Here is a 21,730-nt window from a genome sequence, read left to right on the forward strand (position 1 = left end):
GCCAGGACAAGAGCACTGCAGGCAACGGTGGGCCAACAATAAAGTATTGGCAAGATCACCAACAGCATAGCAGCGCAGCAGCAGCAGCAGCACCGCATATCGTGCTTTGATATAAATAATCTGCCATAAAAGCTGACGAACGCTACGTTGCGCACGACAAACAGTCCACCAAAGCTTTTGTTACGGCCAGAACCAATACAAAACATCAGGGGAGCGTCATCCGCATCGTTTAACACTCGAAAAGTGGCAACATCGAGCTGCGTGAGAAAAGACAACACATCTTCCAGAATATTTAGTACGTATTCTTGCTAAGAGGGGACCGTTGCTTAGCACCGATTCGTACTAAAAGTGGCGCAGTTTAGAACGTATAGATACTAAACAGAGCAGCCCGGTAACCCAAGGCTGACCAGGGGAAACGAGGCTGTGTAAAGGTGGACGTCGCGAATTTCCTTTCCTTCGATGGGAGTAGAAAACCTTCACCATTTTGGGATCTTAATTCCCATTCGAATGCGAGTTGCTCCTAGCGCCCGCAAGGCCGGTCGGTTGGTGGTCAGTGGGGGGGGGGGGGGGGAGGGGGTTGGTGGAAGTGGTTGGGAAGCGTGTCTGGAGAAACTTGCGCGCGTAATTTACAGAAGAGTGCTACCTGCCGGCTGAGTATCATAATGACATCTCCTGGACTACAGGACATTGGAAAAGATATTTAATCCGGGTAGTGCAAGGAATGTGACACTAGGCTCGAGATGTGGTTAGCATCAGACTAGGGTTTGACTCGGATGTCTTGAGACAGCTCCGGACTGGCTCACAGATTGTGGAATCTGACTCAGGTCGTGACTCAGCTGTTCCATTTTTCATTTGACTCAGTTCAGACCATATTCACTTTGGAGCACTTGACGCATGACTCATGCAGATTGCAAAATCAAATATCAAGCTCTGGCTCATTTATATCCATATGTATGTGTTATATATATATATATATATATATATATATATATATATATTTACATATACATATGTATGCATATACATATACATATATCTATCCTCTGTTTTTGGCTGAGATTTGGCAAACTTCAGGATGAACAGCATGGGCGTTTCTGTTTAGAAATTGTGATTGTAATTCTGTGGTAATGCTGCAAAAAGTTTTATAACTTAGGCAGCACCGTGTTAATTTTGGCACTGAAATAAGGTGTGGATTTGCCTAGATTTGTCGCACCATATTTCCTTGCGCTACCAATTTTACTTTAACCATATGACTCACTGATACAACTTTGTGCGAAATAATTAGCTCATGACTCAGCTGATGAAATGTTTGACAAATGTGATTCAAGTCATGACCCAAGCTAGCATTTTTCCTAATGAGCAGATGCAGCCTATAACTCATCCCAATATGCACAGTTCTGGCTAGCATGTTTACATATGTGCGAAATCTTGCATTTTAGCAAATGGTTACCCGATTATGGTGGTCACGTCAGGCAAACTGGCATTATTTTGGCATATTGATTGTGTTGTTGAAAAATATGTGGTGTACCATGTTGGACATTTCAACTAGATTTCAGTTGGGTCATATATATATATATATATATATATATATATATATATATATATATATATATATATATGGCCAATATACTACATCCGTTCCTACTCAGGCAGGCAGGGCCAGGTACCCGGGCACTCAGGCAGGTAGGACCAGGTAGTCAGGCACTCGGACAGGCAGAGTCAGGCAGTCACGCAGAGCCAGGTAATAACGCAGAGTCAGGAAGGCAGACGGATTCAGACAGACAGGCAAATTCAGGCAGGCAGGAAGAGTCAAGCAGCCAGTCAGAGTCAAACAGTAAGTCAGAGTCAGGCAGACAGGCAGAGTCAAGCATGGCCAGGCAGTAGGGCAGTCAGACAGGCAGAGTGAGGGAGTCAGGCAGAGACAGAAAACCAGAACCGGGCAATCAGTCAGGTAGAGTCAAGTAGGCAGAGTCAGGCAGACAGACTCAAACTGAATTGTAAATCTGCACATGAGTCAATAATATTGGGGTGAGTTATAGGCTGCAACTGCTCACTGGTAAAAATATTTATTTGGGTCATACTTGAATCACATTTGTCAAACATTTCATGAGCTGAGTCATGAGCTAATTATGTCCCACAAAGTTGTATTAGTGAGCCATTTGGGTGAATTCAAATTGCCAGCGCAAGGAAATATGGTGCGCCCTCGGCAAATTCACATGTCACTTCAGGGTCAAAATCAACACAGTGCAGCATAAGTTATAAAACTTTTTGCAGCATCGGCACATAATTATTGTCACCATTTCTAAACAGAAAAGCCCATGTTGTTCATCCTGAAGTCTGCCAAATCTCAGGCAGAAAACCAAAGAATATATATATATATATATATATATATATATATATATATATATATATATATATATATATATATATATTATAAATACATACATAAATAAAACATGCATATGCATATACCAATGAGCCAGGTGCTTGATATTTCAATTTGCAGGCTGCATGAGTCATGAGTTAAGTGCTTCAATATAAATATAGTCTGAACTTAGTCAAATCAAAAATGGAAAAAATGTCAAAAGTGAAAAAGTTTACCAGAAAACATCCCTATCTCCAAGCGTATGGAACAGATCAGCACAAAACTTTCAGTTATTGATGCACCATTGTTGGAATCCTCCCCTTTTCAAAACATGGCGACAGTTGGCCAGGTCAAACGTCATCAAAAAACATCCGATATCTCCAATGTTGTCTGTAGACGCTCCATGCTCCGAGCGTATGCGACCGATCGGTACGAAGCCTGTACCAATCGATGCGCCATGGTCGATAGCCATTCTGTCCAGAAGGCAATTTCCTTGTGTCAAGTCAGAGGTCACCATAAGTGCCCCAGCCTACAAAAAGTTTGTTTGCAGATAGGCTTCACCGATGGTCTATCCTCTCCAGAAGATGGTGACCTTGGGTTAGAGCAGAGGCCGGAAAATGCCCGTAGCCAAAATCAAAGTTTGCAGGCAACTGCATGCTCCGAGCGTGTGAGACTGATAGACACAAAACATCTACTAACCGAAATATTTAACAGTTGATGCCGCTTGGTGGATAATCTGGCGAGGTCCATCTTTTCACATATTCATCCGGCCACGATCTCCGCACAATCCCTGACACTCTTCAGCTATCATCTGCACAGTGGCTGCACCACCGCGACCATCTGTCCCAAAAACACACTTTATCCACACAGCTGCACCTCGCTTTGAAATCTCCAAGTTTGGACTACCGGCTTTCAAGCAGACGTAGGGTCGGTTTTGCCTATGTTAACGCAAATGAGAGGTCCTCGGTCAGATTATCCTTCCAGTCTAAATGGGTAGCACCTTTGGCCACCCATGTAAACGGTGCTTTTTGTAGGGGATGAATAGCCAACGAACCAGATGGCAGTGTTTATGTCCTGGTGCTGATGTTGAGATAGTGACAATGGCGATGACCTTTGACTTTTCAATCGCATATCAATATCACTGTTGTGCGTTGACATCGTTCAGGTTTCTGTTGTCACGTTTGTTCATCCAACGTCAAGCTAGGTCGAACTAAGATTTTTGTGAACAGATTTGCTTTTGGAAGGTGTTCTTATGTGACATTGAATGGTGTTAAAGCTATGAAAGTTTCCTTATATCGCTGGGTGGGTCAATGCAACAACAGCCTTCCCGCTTTGGTCCGGCATGCCATATCGCATGGGTACTGATAGTGTAGGGCTGCGCGTCTAGGAAACCAGAGGTACGGGGTTGGATTCTTCGCGGTGCCCACTCTTCCTGCCAGGATGGGAGGCAGGCGACGCCACCATAGCCTCAGCATCTGAGTGCGCTGTAAAAGCCAAGTGACGAAAACAACGTCCCAAGTCACACCTGGCGATGTTTGCTATTTTTACTCCACTAGTAAAGCTTTCAGAACCCATATGACGCCACCCTCTGCATTGTCTTAGCAATTTTCGATTTTTGCATAAGAGGAGGCAGCTAGGCGTTCTAATTAGATGCATATGTCCTGATTGATCTGTCTAATATTTCGTTCACCCATATTCAATCACACTCATTTAATGCCGCTTGACTAGAGCTTTCCGATGGCGTGTCTGCCGTGGCCATAGTCTGCTGGCTTCCAACATCTTTCGGGAAGGCCCCTAGGCCCCATCATTGGGCGAAGGTGAAAAAACTCGCATAAGGCGGAGCCTGTCGTGGCCGGGTCTGTTCTGTTCTGTCCTGTCCTGCCCTGTCCTGTTCTGTTCTGTTCTGTTCTGTTCTGTCCTGTCCTGTCCTGTTTTGTCTTGAACAGAACATATAAGTGTGCGGTGGCCAGGACGGGCGGGTTTTGTGTTTAGCTGTTTTCTGTTTTTCATTCTGGCTGTCTTGTCCTCTGTCCTCCGCTTTCTGCACTCCGTACTCAATCCTTGGATTTTTGCCCCCCCCCCCGCCCAAGTCTTCTGTCCTACCGTGCCATCTGTCATGCACTACCGTGTGCTCTGCTGCTTCGTTTGTCCCATCCGGTCCCGTCACTTCCGATATTTAGCTTTCGCGCCAGGAGAACGTCCTTGCTATGTATCTGACGTCAGAGCATGCATCACGGTGGCCTTTGCTTACAATCGATTTTTCAGCGTCGTTACTAGCATGATGAGCGAAAGGAACGCTCCATTAATTTGCGTCTAAACTAAGAAACAATGTCACATGGTTTGAAACGCACACTGGGAAAAAGTGCAGTCATACCAGGTCATTCGTTCGAAACTGATGTCCGAAACACGGAGCCCCTAACTTTCCGGCGCCAACAGTACGTTGTGTCTATGATATCTAGGAATCAGATCGTCTAATCAAAAAATTCAAACAGTGGTTATTTGACGATGTTACATGCAGTGCAGATTGCCTTAGAAATCATTGCAATCTACAGTGACTTCAAATAAACTGAAACCAGTATTTTCAAACCAATATAGAGCAAGTATACCAGCAATATTGACCGTAGACATGCGTAACTAAGTGAAACAAACGAACGTATCCTTGTCCGTTAGGATCATACCATACAACTAGAATTTTGAAGAGTCATGTCAGTTCAGGCTAAGGTCATGTCAGTTCAGGCTAAGTTCATGTCATTTAAGGTTAAGGTCATGGCAGTTCAGGCTAAGATCACACCAGGTCAGGTCAGTTCATCTAATGCAATTCTTCCACTTCTCTGGTCACGTGTCATGGATTCGGACGAGTATGTTTGAGGTATTTTTCACTTCTGTTTTCCGCCCTTTTGATCTCCAAACGGGTGTACCAAGGCGCTTTATACCAACAAGAATTTCGCCTCATGTGACGCTAATGGTAACCTAAGGTAGGGAGTTTCGTGTGGTGTGAACGGTCTGGCTGGGGGACAAGACACCGTGGTCGAGAACCTTGTGTTTGTCACGACGGTACAAACTGCAACATTGTTTTACCCTAATATTGTCAGGGTTCGCAAAGTGAGAAAAAATGTGGGTTATCAAGACCTTTTCCAACATATGTAATGGACGGGCTAAGCCATCCGTTTAGAAACATTTGGAGGTGTGAAATGATTTGTGGTGTAGACAGTGGGAGGAATTTCCCAGGTTCAGCTAAAAGTGAACTCAAGTTTACCATGGCTTTGTCTGCCGAGCATGCCGTTCTGTTAGGGCTCCCTGTTCCCACTCTTACAATTACAAATGCATTTGAATGTTTTTTCAGGTGCACGGGCTCCTCACTTCACGGGCTCCGTCGTCGCCGGCTCTGCTGTCGTGCGTACAGATCCGGCGCGGTGTCGTCAGTAACAGCGCCATGTCACCAGCTCCGACGTAGTTTCGCCGTCTTCGGCTCATCATCGTCACCTTGGTGGACTCACTGTTAAGGGCTGCGTAAACCCTGCCATATCACTTATTGACAAATCTTAGAATTATTACGGTCTGCAAACTCCAAAGTCTGAACCAGACTGTCCACAGTGGGATGAGACACAGTGGGACGAGATGACGCACAGTGGGACGCACAGTGGGACGGGATGTAGCAGGTGCCGCCTCCTTCGAAAAACTAACTGATCTTAAACTGGGGCGCACCACTGGGTATCCAGCGTTGATGCTCTGTAGCCGAGTCTTTGTGACGGCACTGGCTCCGATGCTGTGCATCAAAAACCGTCGCAGAGCATCAGATGTGCTATGTAACCGCCTATTTGTCTCAGGTGCTATGCTGGGAACTTGAGCATGGCATAGCGTTCTCCTCCGCCAGGTCAAGTTTGTTGGCATATTTCCTGCTCAGAAAAATGTGGTGGACCGTGTACAGTCAGCTCAGAGATGCAACTTGTGTGTGGTCGTTTAAGAGTACTTTGTTGCAGGCATGGGCTATGCGATATTCTATGCGAACCATTTAGTTACTAATAAATGCCGTGACGCATGGTGCATTGTGCTTCGACGTGTATCTACGTTGTTTCTAAAAGAAGGTGACGTCAAACACTGCACAATGGAAACAGATGTGGAGTTTTCGGGAAATGTTAGAGAGCACAGCGAATTTTAGGGCTGTGTGGAACTATAAAGAAGAAGGAATGTTTCAGGAAGAGTTTAGGAGAACAAGAGAAGCGTTAGAGAATAAGGTGGTATAGAGGAGAGTCTGGGTAAGTTGAAAAGGGTGGGCACAGCGCAATAAAGGCTCCTGATGAAAATCCTCAAATGTTTGCCGGAATGCACCAAATTTCCTTCATCTTATAATCCGGTTCCGCCGGCGTTCGCGCTCCTAGAGGACATCAACGGATTTTACTAACTTAAGAGACCCTCGTTTACGCGGAACGGAGGTGGACGTGGGTAGTACATTAGGGTGGTAGATATACTGATGCATAGCACACTGCACTACACTAGTAGATGGTAGCACACCATGGGAGGGGTACTACCTTTTCCGGTCAGTGGCTAAAGAACCTTTCCATCCCAGCGCAAGGTATTCACCATCTGCCATCTCGCGAAGTGGGAATCGGGGCCCCTTGATCCATCCCGAGGCCCTCAGGGAACGTATTGTATGCTGGTCCCCTCCCCGACGCAGGCTGTCTTCTCACCGGAGCAGCTGCAGCCGGATCGACGCAGTGGTTTTCACTGATCTAAAAAGATCACATACGGGCGCAGAGGGTCAAATAATTTGCTCAGGGGACCCAGTTGCACTCAACGAGCCACTGGTCGAAGCGGAGTAGAGGGCTCGCAGTTGTTACTGAGGCCTTCTGTGAGAATTGGAGCCCTTAAACTGTCTTGTTGACTCATTATGCACCCTTTCACTGCTATCAGTCTTCTGTCGTTTTCAGAGGGTCCGAACCAACGGAGAAGGCTTGTGGCGGGTTGTGATGGGTACCAAATGGGCCTCTGGCCGGCTCGAGCAGCACAAATTTTCCTTTTATGTATACACTGTGATCAGAGGACATTGTGTCGGACAAGAAAACCCCGACCAATGCGACTTGCGAGGTCCTCTGAATGACATTTGTGGGCCCAGACCTTGTCCATGCTTGGAGCCTTAGTCCGACAAAGAACCGATTGTTGGTGGTCTCGACCGAAGTGAAGGTCTTTTCTCAGATGGGCCCCTTTCACCGTCAGAGACCCTTTGGTTGACATCAAAGGGCTCCGGTCCTTCGGACTGGAGATCTCCGGCCAGCCCTTCAGCCCTTCGAGCCCTGTAATCGGGCCGTTCATTGTCAATCCCGAGGGAACCTCTGGATCCCGAGGGACAGAAGGGGCTACGTGCCCCTTATGCCTGCTTTCACCCCTCCCTGTCTGCGTCTGTATGTGGACCTACAAGATTCCTTATGTTCAAAACAAGCTAACTTTATTACGCTGCGGTGCCCCAGCTTCACGAAATTAGATCACAGTGCATGTCTGGCGTTTGTAATTATCAAGGATCGGTCACCCGCCTTCAATATTATGACATCAACATGAAACGCCGCCCTCGTCACACTGGGCCGAGTACATTGCAACCAATAATGTGCATATCTGAGCGCTGGTTATAAGCCTCCAGGCTTTGATACGTATGTCAAACACGAATGAAACGTTTTCCAATAGCGCTACACAAAAATCAGCTTTTGGCTGTAGCTCGATCCAAAATTGAATTATTTCACAAGCTTAAAATTTTCAGACTCTTTTTGACGTCTCGCATTATTAATGTTTAACCACGGGAGGATCCGATGACCAGCATTCTTCCCGCACTAACTTAAATTAAGGTTCATCACTATGTTCCAACGGTAACCCATATACGCATGAACGGAGATAAATCATCAAATCGTCTTACTGATTTCCATCCCCTAAACTTTGCAATCATAACAGCTAGAACTGGTACCTTGGTAAATTTCATGACCATAGCTTAACCGGAAGTAACGTGAAAGGGCATTTGGAATTGAGGATGAATCTACCACATCGACTTTCCGAGCGAGAATAAATTCACCACCGACAGCGATAAAACCGCCACCTTTGTGTTAGTTCCCAAAATCAGACACCGACCATCCCCACAAAACACGACATTCACGTACAATATGGTTATCGCTAGCGGTTATTCTAAACAAAAATATTTTACGATCGCCGTCGCTCATGCACAATTTTGTTTCTTGCGCAATCTGTCTCCGAAAAATGATTTGGAAATTGGCCTATTGGTCAAGCAACAAATATTATTCCAATATTGGCTGGAGATCGAGTTAGGCGATCAGAGTTATATTTCTGGAAATTTACTCACCATGTTACGGACATGACATTGTGTGACAAGATGTAAACCACGAAAATACTCACATTCTTTGTTGTGATAGATTTCGCATCCTGACATTAGTCAGAGCTCTTGGCCGTATCTTTAACGTGTTTTATGTTATTTGAATATGATAAAGCGATTCATCTAACCTTCTAGTCATGTTTCCCGCAAAAGATAGCGCTTTGCTTTGTCCCTTTGATCGAAACAATGTGCGTCATGCCATGTTGTAAGGGAGCCGAGTTATGAGCTTAATAACAGCTTATCATTTGATATCAAAATGCACCATGCAGCTTTAAAAATGCGTTGATTTCCACTTGCAGTAAATAATTTGCCACAAATTTTGACGGGCCGCAAGAAGTCGGTTGTGAAAATTAAGTGGTACGTCGGCGTTTCAAGCTAGGTTGGGTCGAATTAGCAGGGTACCGTAAACGGGCCAATCATAGACAATCATGCGCGAAAATAAACGCAGCAAAAATTGGACAAAATTGTTACCTTACGAGAGGAAATATCTTTTTCGTTTCCTTTTCTATTCTATTGGAAGCTTTACACGTTTTTAAAAACAATCAGCTGATTGTAGAAACACATATTCCAAACATTTCATCTGAAGTGTTTACATCTAAGTGAGTCTATGGGACTCCAACGTATGACATTTTTTGGTCGCGTAATTCAGGAAAATGAAATTTGACAGGACCATCTACTTAACTTCAGTTTGACATTACTATGTGATCCGATTTAACTGTTTGTTGTGTTTCTTACAGAGCGTAGATATTGCTCGCACCTATCAGGTACGATGAACCGCAAGTGGTTATCTTGCTTCAAAATCGAGTTAACCAGCGAGCAACATTGTAAGGAACTATTCCAAAAAAGCAAGCAGCTTTAATATCTGCTTTGCTTGCCACTCGTCGACACGCACATGACGCATATTTGGACGCGCTGCTCAGCACGGTTTGCCAATTGCCATTTCTTTCTCAACGTTTTGATCCATAGGCTGACAAAGTTGGCCGTTCATAAAAGTTGGATAGTTAAGTTAGAGTTGTGTACAAGTTTATCAAAAATGTTTCAGTTATGACTTAAATTGGAAACAAAACCATCACAATTGTGTGTACATTAAGATAGGTTACAGGTCGTTGTCGTCACTGTTGCTTTATGACTCACTTAGCTGCTGAGGCTATATGGCCTCACATGCCTCTTACCCCGACAGGAAGGGCGGGCACTGCGGGGACTCGAACCCCGTACCTCTGGCTTCCTCAGAAGCACAGTTCATCAGATGCGTGTACCAATGCGCTGTCGGCACTCACAGATAGCTCATAGGGAATAAACAACTTGCACTGACCTTTGCAGCCACGGTCAAAATTTTGTATTAGCTCCAAAATTCAGCGAGCGATCACAGAAAATTAGGTTTCCAAAATCAAAGCCAATGTTTAGTCAATGGGACTGCGACTGATAGTGATTTTTATCAGTGCGTCTCGGTAATATAGCAGTCGTTGGGTATTTTTTTTCTACGCCGTTACCCAAGAACAGGTAACCAGGAGTGCCCCTCCCTCAATCCCAGCGACGCAGTAAACCGTACGTTAACACCAGGAAACATAAAATCAAGTCGCGGCACTCCCAGCTAGGAAGATGAAACAAACTTAAAAAAACAGGCGAGGAGGTGGAGCAGAACCGAGGGAATTGTGTTATGTGAAAGGTAGGGAAAAATCATAGATGAAAAGGCTTAAATTAGCCAAAATCCGCTAAAAACAGCCCGCTACAACCGCCCCATAATCTGCAACCACCCAATTCCCCGTGTTAGTAAGGGTTATACAGTCACAAGTCGGAGGGGGCAATTACCTGGTCATTTTTGTGCTGGGTTTTGGGCTGGATTTCCAGGGAGTCCATCCAGCTAAGCAGAGCTTGTTGCTGGGAGAACTCCCGGAGCCAGCGCCATGAATTTGGGTATATGTGCATGACTTTATATCAGAAATTGATTATGAAACATGAAGGAGGTCAAATATGAAGTGCGTTGGATATGTACAGCACAAGGATGGCAATGTCTTCAAATATGTTTGTTACGTTAATATGTGTTCACGAAATGCTTGCGGATGATGTTCTTAACGATGGTTTTCGATACAGGGATATCAGCTATTCTTGGAAAATATGGAACCATAATGTCGTTCCAAAGCTTAGGGCCAATGCAGGATGCTGGAAATAGTCTATAATTACGATAAGAGAAAGGTTGATAACGTAAGACACAACGCAAGTATGACGTAAGACATAACCCAACACACGAATCTGGTAGCGTGATTTACATGGCTCCATAACTTTCCTTAAAAAATTGAAAAGTGTTATTAAACTTTTACCCTTTGCTTGATGTGCTCTCTATGAAAGGACGTAATACAAGCCGAGATGTAATGGAAATATGTCGACATGTAGTGGTGCGAATATGAACGCATAATGCGTTTATGTTCTCAAACGTTTGGTGCTCAACTGCACTATGAGGACATAAGACGTGTTTATCTTCTCACACAATTGCTAAACATTACAATAAATATTTACGGCAGCAAAATTAATCGACCTTTAAAGAAGCCAATGACCACGTTTCCTCAAAATTTGTTGCGAATCGGCCTCCAATTTAGAAAGGAGTCTAATGCTAGGTCTTAGTGCATCGATTCGACAGAAGCTGACGGGGAAACAAACAAAACTTAACCTCAAAAAGATTCCTGATGCATGCCGGCAGCCATGCTGTTCATAGCGTTTGGCCAACGCATGGGAGCCGACGCGACCGTTCCGGGCGCGGCGGCCTGTGCAACTGCCCCGCCTGGCGCAGAGAAGGATTGCGGAGGGCAGTCGTAAACAAGGTTATCTCCCACCCCATCTGATCTGGTGAGGGGAGTCATATGCTTTGAAATGTCGCCGGACTAAATTCCACCAGGGCTGAGCCTCAAACCTTACCATGGGTGACCACCAGTAATAACAATCGGCTAGGATGGTTCCTTAACAGAAGATCATCTGCCGCTCCGCTATAACTGCGGCATCCAGCGTTGGTTAACGTGAAAGCGTATTATTGCTAGTGACACTATTGGCGCGCATTGTTCTGCTCTTCTGCAATAGAAGGCTGCTGGTGCTGCGGTTGCTTCCATGCATTCCTGACATGGGAGGTTTTACACGACTAACGCTTCTTCGGGCAGCCGGTTTGTTCAGGGTCTTGAACTGCATGTGTGAAATATGTTCTGCTAGCAATACGGCCCGGGTACTGGAGCGACTTTGCTGATAATATGCCCTCCGTAAGTAGGTCTAATACGAGAGGATCGGTGCCGACGTCATCGGCGGACCATGCGCGTGTTCACGTGGTTCTCGAGTCTTGTAGGGATTTTCATCAAATGAAAAGAATGGCCCGTTATCCCCGCCCTGATTCACTGTTTTTCTAACGCGGACTGATGGGCGAGGTATGCGAACTCCCTCGCGTTTGCAATCAGAATTGGCAGAAAACACCAATGGCTTGGTCTCAATGGCATCTCGCCATTGGTACTAGCTTTTAAGCTGTTAGTTCAACAATTGAGCTCATTATGGCAGGTCCAAGGTCGTACTTTCCAGAGAATTACACCCAACGAATTTCTTTGCGGCGCCACAAATCTGTAACAGGCATGTTTATTGTTCCATTTTGAGCACAACGGTGAGTTTTTGCGCTTTGAGCGTACAGGTGTGGCATACCGCTACGTCAATGTGATAATGTCGGTCCGCCGCGCGCGTTCCACGGCATCGTTGGTTGCTGCCCGTCGCACGCGTCGGCCGTATATCACGGGGGTTTTCCCCCAAAACCGTCACTGCTCCGAAACCAGAAAGCTGGGAACACGATTTTGGTGTTAAAACAATCAACTGGACGCCCCACAGGTTACTGAAAACTTGGACGCGATCGCGCAATATGCCGGAGAGGCATCCTCAAAGACCTGAGGGGGGCTGTATGACCCGCCCCCCCCCCCCCTCCCACCAGGGAGAGAGTTAGGCACGTAGGAGAAAACATCTGACCTGTAAGAGGCTCAATATAGTCAACATCATGCCCTATTGGTCGACGGGGGGTCCGAAATGATCCACCCTTGGCCCCATTGCAAACACACGAACCCCCGCAAACCCAAGAAAGGGCACCCATTAGAAAGACCGGAGCACCCAATATGCCGGGCGGGGGTTTAATTATGTATACCTAAAAAATTTGCAAACTCATCCTATTTTGTTCGACACATGTTAACTTCAGTTCGCATCTGCCCGAAACACACCCGTCGACACACGTCGGCCAGCCGGTTCGCTTGGATTGATTTATGGCCGCCAGTACGCCGTCAACGTCCCGTCCCCAGTCGGTCTGACAGCCGCCCCACAGACGGCGGCACTAGCGTCCAGCACCACGCTCTTGCCCATTCACCCAGGTCGGCCACGGTGTGTTCTCCGGGCCAGATGGTTTTTAGGTGTTCCCGGGCCGTTCACATCTTACGTTGCGCATTTACGGCCGTTTTCAGCTTTCCCTTCCCCACTGTTACGCACTGTGATCCTTGGCAACATCTTCCCTTCTCCCCTGGTAACTCCGTAACGCCTGTCTGACCCCTTACTGAAATGGATGTGCGAGACAAAGACGGATGTATCGCTTGCCATGAAAGCACGCCAACAGTATACATTTTGTTGGTTTTCAAACATATCGGTTCTGTCGGCCACTCTGCCGATCACACCTTCCTTTCTTTAAGTGGCTCGTCCGAGGCGTCCGTGCCAAGCGCACCTCATCAAACCACGTCTCTCGACGGACCCCATTGCCTATCAGTGCGATGGAAGCCTCACTTCTGGTCTACACAGCTCTCACTCCGCATGTCATGCAGCGCGTCATCATCACGGTTCTACCGGATCCGCAAAACAGACCCACAGATTAACACTAAGCATTGATGTTCCGGGCGACAAGGGCTATTTTGGTCTTTTCAACGTACATTCTTTTTCATTTCAGTTCCCCTCACATCTAGTCACGACAAACGCATCGGTCGGGTGATGTTGTATTTCAAATCATCCTTTGACAGTGAGTAGACTCCCCAACGTAGCACTCAGCGGCAAGTGCCCGTCTCGCGGGCCACGATGCCCCGGCCGGCTACGAAACATGCGACTGGCTGCGTGACTAAGAAGTGCGGACCGAGGGGTGACTGCCAGCAAACGCAGATTTTAAGCGTCGTGCAGTACGTGACAGACAGACAGCCGAAGTACATTCACTTCGCTGTTCGTTTCGATACAAGCACGTTGCCGAAGTATCAATGCATCTTTATCTCTATTCTCGTTTTTCTCCGAGGAATAAGCCTATTACCACTGCCTTGTCTATGTGAACAATATTCCTCGCAAACGCACGTAACAACTTAAAAATACTCTTCGATACGTCAATGTTGGTACATCATGATACATCATCGCACCTTGCACAACACTGAGAGTTAATCGACGGCCGCTATATCTGAAAATCGTGCTCACGAACGCCTCATATAAACGACTCTACTACCAAATCTTTATTGGCCTGGATCATCGCACGGCTTATGGAGTGGCAGGGTTCGAAGGACTTCATTATGACGTCACGAATGCCAAGGTGATCTTGAAATACTCTCCCCGAAAATGGCTCCTTCTATTTGCGGGCATGCAGTTCAGAAACTAGAGGGGTTTAGGCCTTAAGATGGACGGGGCTGTTAACTATACATACTGATCTTTAAGATGGCTATTTTAGTTCGAAACCCCAAAGAAACATGGAGCACTCTCTAACATATGCTTCAGAGAGTAAACATGAGCGCATTTCGCTATCAGCCATGATGTCGCGCTGATCATGCCTGTCGTCGAATCACGTCCTGCACTGTACATCAGTGCCGATGTTCACCTAAACCCAAAAGTACCCCGGTGGTGGTGGTGGTGATTTGGTTTTTAAGGACGCGTCGGCATCAGGGCCATTTTGCGCCCACTCGATGACGGTTATCTACCTCTGCGACGACGCGATAAGTATGTTGTCAGCTAATAACAGGTAGTATCACTGGCGCACTTACACTGAGGGGTGAGTGAAAATAACGTCAAGTCAATGTGTGCTAAAAATGCGAGTATATCTCCAAGATCACCACATGGGTCTCGACCGAGTAACCGATGAAGGGGAGCAGGAGGAAAAAATCATCGCCTCTCCGTCTCAAGGCGCCGGCATGAGACGAGCACACGTTCAACAGACAACCGGTCCCCGCATCTATCACACCGTGGCACATCCCTACGCGTCAAGTAAAACGAGTGTGTTGCATGTGTATGACCCAACCGAAGCCTACAAAGGGCGACTTCCTGGAAGCGGCTTCGGCGATGGGAGGATTCCCAATCACCCAGTTGGGGCTTGATTTCCCTGAAAGCGTGAACATGTTGGTCGAACATGTGCTGCCACGTATTGCGGACGTATTTGGAAATGACTGTCTTCAGATCTCGAGCGGGTACATAAATTGGTATTGGGTTTTTCTCGCACGCCGCAGCGAAAGCTGCGGCGTCGGCTGTTTCATTTCCCATTATTCCTATGTGGCTGGGGATCCACATAAATGTGATACGGCGGGAAGTGTTGTCCAGCCATTCCAGTTCCTCCCAAATTGAGCGCGTCAAAAATGAGTGGTCACGTAGCAACGCCGTCGGGTCTAATGATAAAAGTGCACTACGTGAGTCGGTCAAAATGACTACATCCCTTTCAGGACAAGCAACGTACTGAAGCGCTGCTAAAATAGCAAACAGTTCTGAGGAAGTATCCCTTACGTACTTTTGAGCGAACTGGGTTTGTGGAATGCGCCTCATTGTACGGTGACTTAAGTGACGGAGCGTAAAAAGAAAGAAAAACCTGCAACGATGACCGCTGTAGCAAAACTCACATTTACACGTTCAGTTTAACTACTTTCCAGACAAACCAGACCATATGGATACTAATTTTGACGGGCCAGGTCTCCATCTAAAACTGAGGGTCCGAACAGCCTCTACAAGTGATCAGACAACTTCGGTGGCGTCCTTGCAAAGACCCAATAGTGGGACAAGCTTCCCTTTTTCTTAAACTTCATAGACTTTTTCAGCCGACGCCATTTTTGGCATTTCCATCTTACATATCCGACGACCAGAAAAGCACCGCTGCAAGGCACCTCAAATTCATGGCGAAAGCAGGATCTTGAGGATACACAATGCACTCGATTTTCATACCAAGTAGAGCTGCGAAGTAAATTGCAGTTTTTCCACTCAGCCCCACGTTGTAATACTTGTATCCGCCTCTTGGTATAACCCGAATCAGCCGCAAATGTATGATACAGGAAATTGGCCGAGAAAACGCATGTTTGATGCATCGTTGGGACGCACACAGGCCAACCGGCACCAGTCCTCAACGCGGCGGTGGGTGTGGTCGAGGGACCTCGGCTTCACGGGAACAGGTGGTTTCGGAACAATGGAGCTGGGCTGGCGAGGATCCGGCGCGTGCGGTACGATGGAGGTGGGCAGAACACCGACCTAGGGTATCTTATGGGGGAACACGGCTGACGGGGAGCGGGTGGTTTTCGTATGGGGAAGCTGGGTTGGCGACGGCCAAGTGAGTGTTCGTGGCGGAAGCTGGATTCGCAGAAAGCAGATGGATGTTCCTGTAGGGAGCTCGGCTGACGGGGAAGCCAATGGGCGCTGTGACGGTGTTGGGCTGACGGGGAACGGATGGGCGTCTCTGGAGGGAGCTGGGCTGGCGAGAAACGTATGATATGGATAACAGTGAATTGCTGGCCGGGCTGGTGAAATATAGTTCTCTGTGGGCTGGTCTTCTTTCCCGGGAACTCTGCTTCTTGCAGCTCGAACAGTGAGGACCACCAAATCCTTCCAGCGTCTGTGTTGCTCAGCAGTTCTGTCCAGCACCTGTGAAAATAAAACGTAGGTGGACTTTATCACAACTGAATACATAGGAGTGCCGACAGTAGAGTGGATAAGCCGAACGCGTCTAATAAGTTCAGGGCTACGGGATTCGATTCGATTACTCGCAGTGTCCGCCCTTCCTCACAGGAAAAAAGCAAGCGACGCCACATGCTCTCGACACCTGAGAGAATCGTAGAGTCGCAGCCGTAGCCGAACCGTAGACAACTAAATACAAGCACCACCGAACACACAGCCGCAAACCAATTTCTCAATGGACGAACGAAGATGACAGGGTATGGGAACGAATGATCACAGCAATGGATACAACCTCAAGAACATAAGGCGTTACCATCGTAAAATACATTCTTCAATCTGACGCTTGCAGCTCATTCCTTGGCTCGCATCGTCACTGTACAGGGAGCATGGGTGCAGAATCGTGTCCGATATACTACACATGATGGTGTTTCACCACGCCTGATAGAAATACTCACACTCTGATAGTGACACTCATATTCTGATGCTGCTACTTGTACTCTGACAGTAATACTCACACTCTATAGCATACTCTGACACCACACTCACCTTGAAACATGTCCACAGACTGAACGAAAAAAGGTGGATGCTAGAATATGCGAGCTAATCCTGACATCAATATCTCAGAAGTCGCTGAATTAAAATCCACCTCAACGCCGAGAGCTATATTTTTCCAACCCATACGTATGTGACTGTGCAAAGGGTTTCTTTGTGCAGCTTCTGCAACATTATGGACCCGGCCTAATTAAGGGGCGATAATTTATAGGCACCGATACCTTCGTTACAACCTCATTGCATCATATAACACAACTGCTGAGCACGAGCATAAGTGCCAAGATTCAGAATCAAGGTGTTTTTGCGATGTTTTCAAAATTGTGTTATTGAAAACTTTCTATCTTAAAAAACGCCTCATTGATATAGATTTACCTCATGAGCTATAACTTTAGATATTATTTCTAATCTGTGGTTGATCGACCAATTTGTCGCTGAAAAAATACTCTGAGTCTATATATATATATATATATATATATATATATATATATATCGTATGGAAGTGATCTCTAAGACCATGCCGTAGGTGTGTTTCATGAGCTTTTTCTGCACTTGCTCTAGTTTTCTGAGGAGTAAGCTTCATCAAATAAGAGGAAGCTCTATGTTCTGGAGGCTGTCACAATTAAAACACTGTCGCCGGAACTGAACAAGCAAACAAACCCCTCAGCCCCTTTCGCCTTATTTAAGGACGAGCAATACCATCAGTGGATTGTATATCGTACTATTCAGCATTGTTTGCCGCCTCAATTCCCATGCTCCTAAAAATGCCAACCACCTTATTTAGACACTGTGCTATTTCATGATCAAAGTAATCCTGGTTATACCTAATCGGTAATCATTACCGGTTATATCTTACTGTGACATGTAATCACATATTCGTCGCTTGTATGTTATATGTGTGTACCTTTGTAAATGGAATATGTAATTCCGAAGCATTAACCCAACCAATAGATGCCAAAAATCGGTGAAATACTTTTTAGCTTCAATGATGGACAGACAACCGGAATCAGAAAACAAGAGCAAGTGCAGAAAAAGCTTATGAAATGCACCTGCGCCAAGGTCTTTACCAACACTTCTTTAGAACACTATTTGCTACCTACATATACCAATATACCAATATATATATATATATATATATATATATATATATATATATATATATGTATATACACACATATGCACGCCACACAATCAAGGACTTAGGAAGCAGGTTTTCCTTTTCACCTTGGTGGTTGTCCATCGCAACATATTCAGCGTTGATGTCCTTGGTCCTTTCTTCAAGGCTTTATATTGTGCACTCATCGTTTTCGGAGTGCCGATGGAGAATGTTGCCAACGTTAATCTATTCGTTCGACTTTTCGATCAGTTCCATGATCGTTTCCCCGCAAAAATACTACATTTCAAACATACGGTTACAATCACGGTACATATACAGAAGTTTGTCTCATCGTATTGCCATAAAATGCATCGTCGAGACCTTTGCAAAATAGCATTTACATCCTGCATGCTCTAATTCCAAACACACTTTCATCAACCACATTAACATGCTACTTCCCCGGTAGGGTTGCATTAGGGAGGGGTGGGGGGAGAAGTCGCATCAGTTGCATGTCGTTAAGTGGTAGATGTATAAGTTGTTTGTTTTCTATGTTGACAGATGCCATGTCTCTGATGCATGATGTTTCAAGTGTCACGAGGCCCATATGGCCTATGGTGTGCGCCAGCATGGTAGTGCTCGCGAATGACATATTTCTGGTGAGTGGGATGTTGCGGTGTGTCCGCGCACGTGTTTTCGCTGACCCCTCCCGCAAGTGCGTAGCTAAACGTAGGCTGAGACTTGTTGATCGAAGCCAATGTAGCTTACTTTGCGAGTTTCACAGTTCTCGGTAATACACTGGAAACGGTTAACTACATCAGTGTGCTTCAACCAAGCTTTATTTTGGTTGAGGCTATTTTTGATCGCCATGAGGAGTTAGACCGGCTACGTCACATACTTATCACTAACGGCTGCCCAAAAACTTGCTCTGATAATGTCACGAAATCTTCTCGATCACTTCCTCGAAACGGACCCCGAAAAAGACCCATCTTGAAAAATGACCGGAAAGGATTGAGTGAAATTGTCCTCACACACTGCCCGTCCTCACACACTGCCCCCTCCATTTAACAACGAAAAAACTAAGATGTGTTAGAAACCACAAAAATCCATAAACATCTGCCCTGCCGATGGGGATGAACACCAATACAAATATTGAAGATACTGAAAGATATCCGGCAAATCTACGCAAGGTGTTCAGTGCATCAGCGTGGAACATTACTCAACAGATAAGGCAGTAGCATTAGCCTTATTCCTCAGACAAACCAGGGAAATGAAGAAACAGCTATGTTGATATTTTGGCAACATGCCTTTTGGAAGCAATAGCAGAAGGGCTTCACAGTCCCTGATAGTCCCCAGTTTGATAACGTCACGAAATCGTCCAACCCAAATATCAACCAACTATATCTTCATTCTGCTGGTTTTTCCGAGGGATAAGGCTAATACTACCGTGTTATCTATATCTGGCAAATCATATAACAAGATGCAATGATATAACCCAGAGCCTATAGCTATTTCCTCAAATACATAAACCTGCCCAATTATCTCCTTGCCTCAATAAATAAAAATGCCAATCTGACTGTATGCCTGCCTGTCCACCTGCATATATATATATATATATATATATATATATATATATATATATATATATATATATGTATATATATATGTATATATATGTATATATATATGTATATATATATATATATATATATATATATTAGATTCAGCTAACATATACCTTTTAAAGTTAAGTTCACATCCTGGACCCAAAATTGTGACTCAACTCAAATCAAGTCAACATTTCAGGCATGAAATGCCCTCTCCCCTGATGCCATGTCATGGTGATGACATGACATCCATCTACTAAAATGGAGAATTTTCACACAGATGTGTATGCTAACCAGACATGTGTTCTGGCTCAAGCTGGACCATGAGTCTGCTCAGGGGCCAATCATTTTAAAATGGGTTAAGTTTAAGTGAGCTGTGTCATTTTATTAGGAAAAATGCCACTTTGGGTCATGAGCTTATCACATTTTTTATAAATTGCATAAGCTTAATCATCAGCTTATCATGTCACACAATGTTGTGTCAGTGTTTAAGATGGCTGAACCTGAAATGGTGTCATGAAGAAATACGCCATGCATTTGCAAAACCTCAGCCAGAAACTAGGGGATATATACATGCATACAAACATACATACATATGCAAACACATAAACATATACATCTTAAAAGACACAAGTTCACATCCAGGATTTTAACCTGTAATGAACTTATAAATGAGCTCAAGTCTTTTCTCAATGTTGGGCATAAGATAACCAAACCTTTTAACAACACAGTTAACATGTCAAAATAACACCAGTTAATCTGATGTCATCACCATAACCAGGTAACTATCTACTAAATTCAAGCACTGTTTACACACATACACATGCTAGCCAGACCTGTGTTCAACTTAAGGTGAATCCTGAATCTGTTCATGATCCAATCATTTTGGGGAAGCTATTTGCTGTGTCTGCTCTCCAGGAGAAATGCTGTTTTGCCTCGTGGCCTGACTCCCATTCGTCATACATTTCATGACCTGAATAATAAGCTTATGATTTCTAACCATATGACATCAGTGAGCCATAGGGCTGAAAATAAGTTGGCAGCACAAAGAAATACAGTGTGTCCTAGGTAAACTCACATGTCATGTCAGTGTCAAAACTAACCCATGCAGCATAAGTCATAAGACTTTTTGCAACATCAGGACAGAATTCTTACTGAAATTTATGAACAGGAAAACCAATGTTATTCATCCAGAAGCTTGCTGAATACCAGCCATAAACCAGAGGACATATATATATATATATATATATATATATATATATATATATATATATATATATATATAAGCATTCAGCCAAGGTCCACATCAATTTTTCAACACAATCAACATGCAAAAGCAATGCATGTTTGCCTGATGTGATCATCACGACCAGGTAACCACGTACTCAAATGCAACATTTTTGCACACATATATGCACATGTTAACCAGACCCATGTTTGATGTTAGGTGAATTGTGAATGAGCTCACGAGTCAACTGTTTTGAGATGAGTTATAAGCTGCATTTGTTTGCTAGGAAAAGTGTTGCTTTGAGTCATGACCTGAATCATATTTGTCACACATTTCATCAGCTGAATCACATGTCAATCATGTCCAACAATGAGTCATATGGCTGAAGTTGGTTGGCAGGATGAGGATATGTGTATCTATATATGTGTATATATATATATATATATATATATTGTTCTAGGCAAATCAACATACAATATCGGGAGTTAAAATGAACACTGTGCATCATTAATCACAAAGCTTTTCGCTGCATTATGAGTTTGTTGTTATTTCTAAGCACCAAACACCATACTGTTGATCCTGGAATCTCCTAAACCTCAGGTGAAAACTATTTACTTCTACAACCTGCATC

This window comes from Pollicipes pollicipes, unplaced genomic scaffold, assembly GCF_011947565.3.
Source record: "Pollicipes pollicipes isolate AB1234 unplaced genomic scaffold, Ppol_2.1 Scaffold_4295;HRSCAF=5057_pilon_pilon_pilon, whole genome shotgun sequence".
NCBI classification, from domain to species: domain Eukaryota; kingdom Metazoa; phylum Arthropoda; class Thecostraca; order Pollicipedomorpha; family Pollicipedidae; genus Pollicipes; species Pollicipes pollicipes.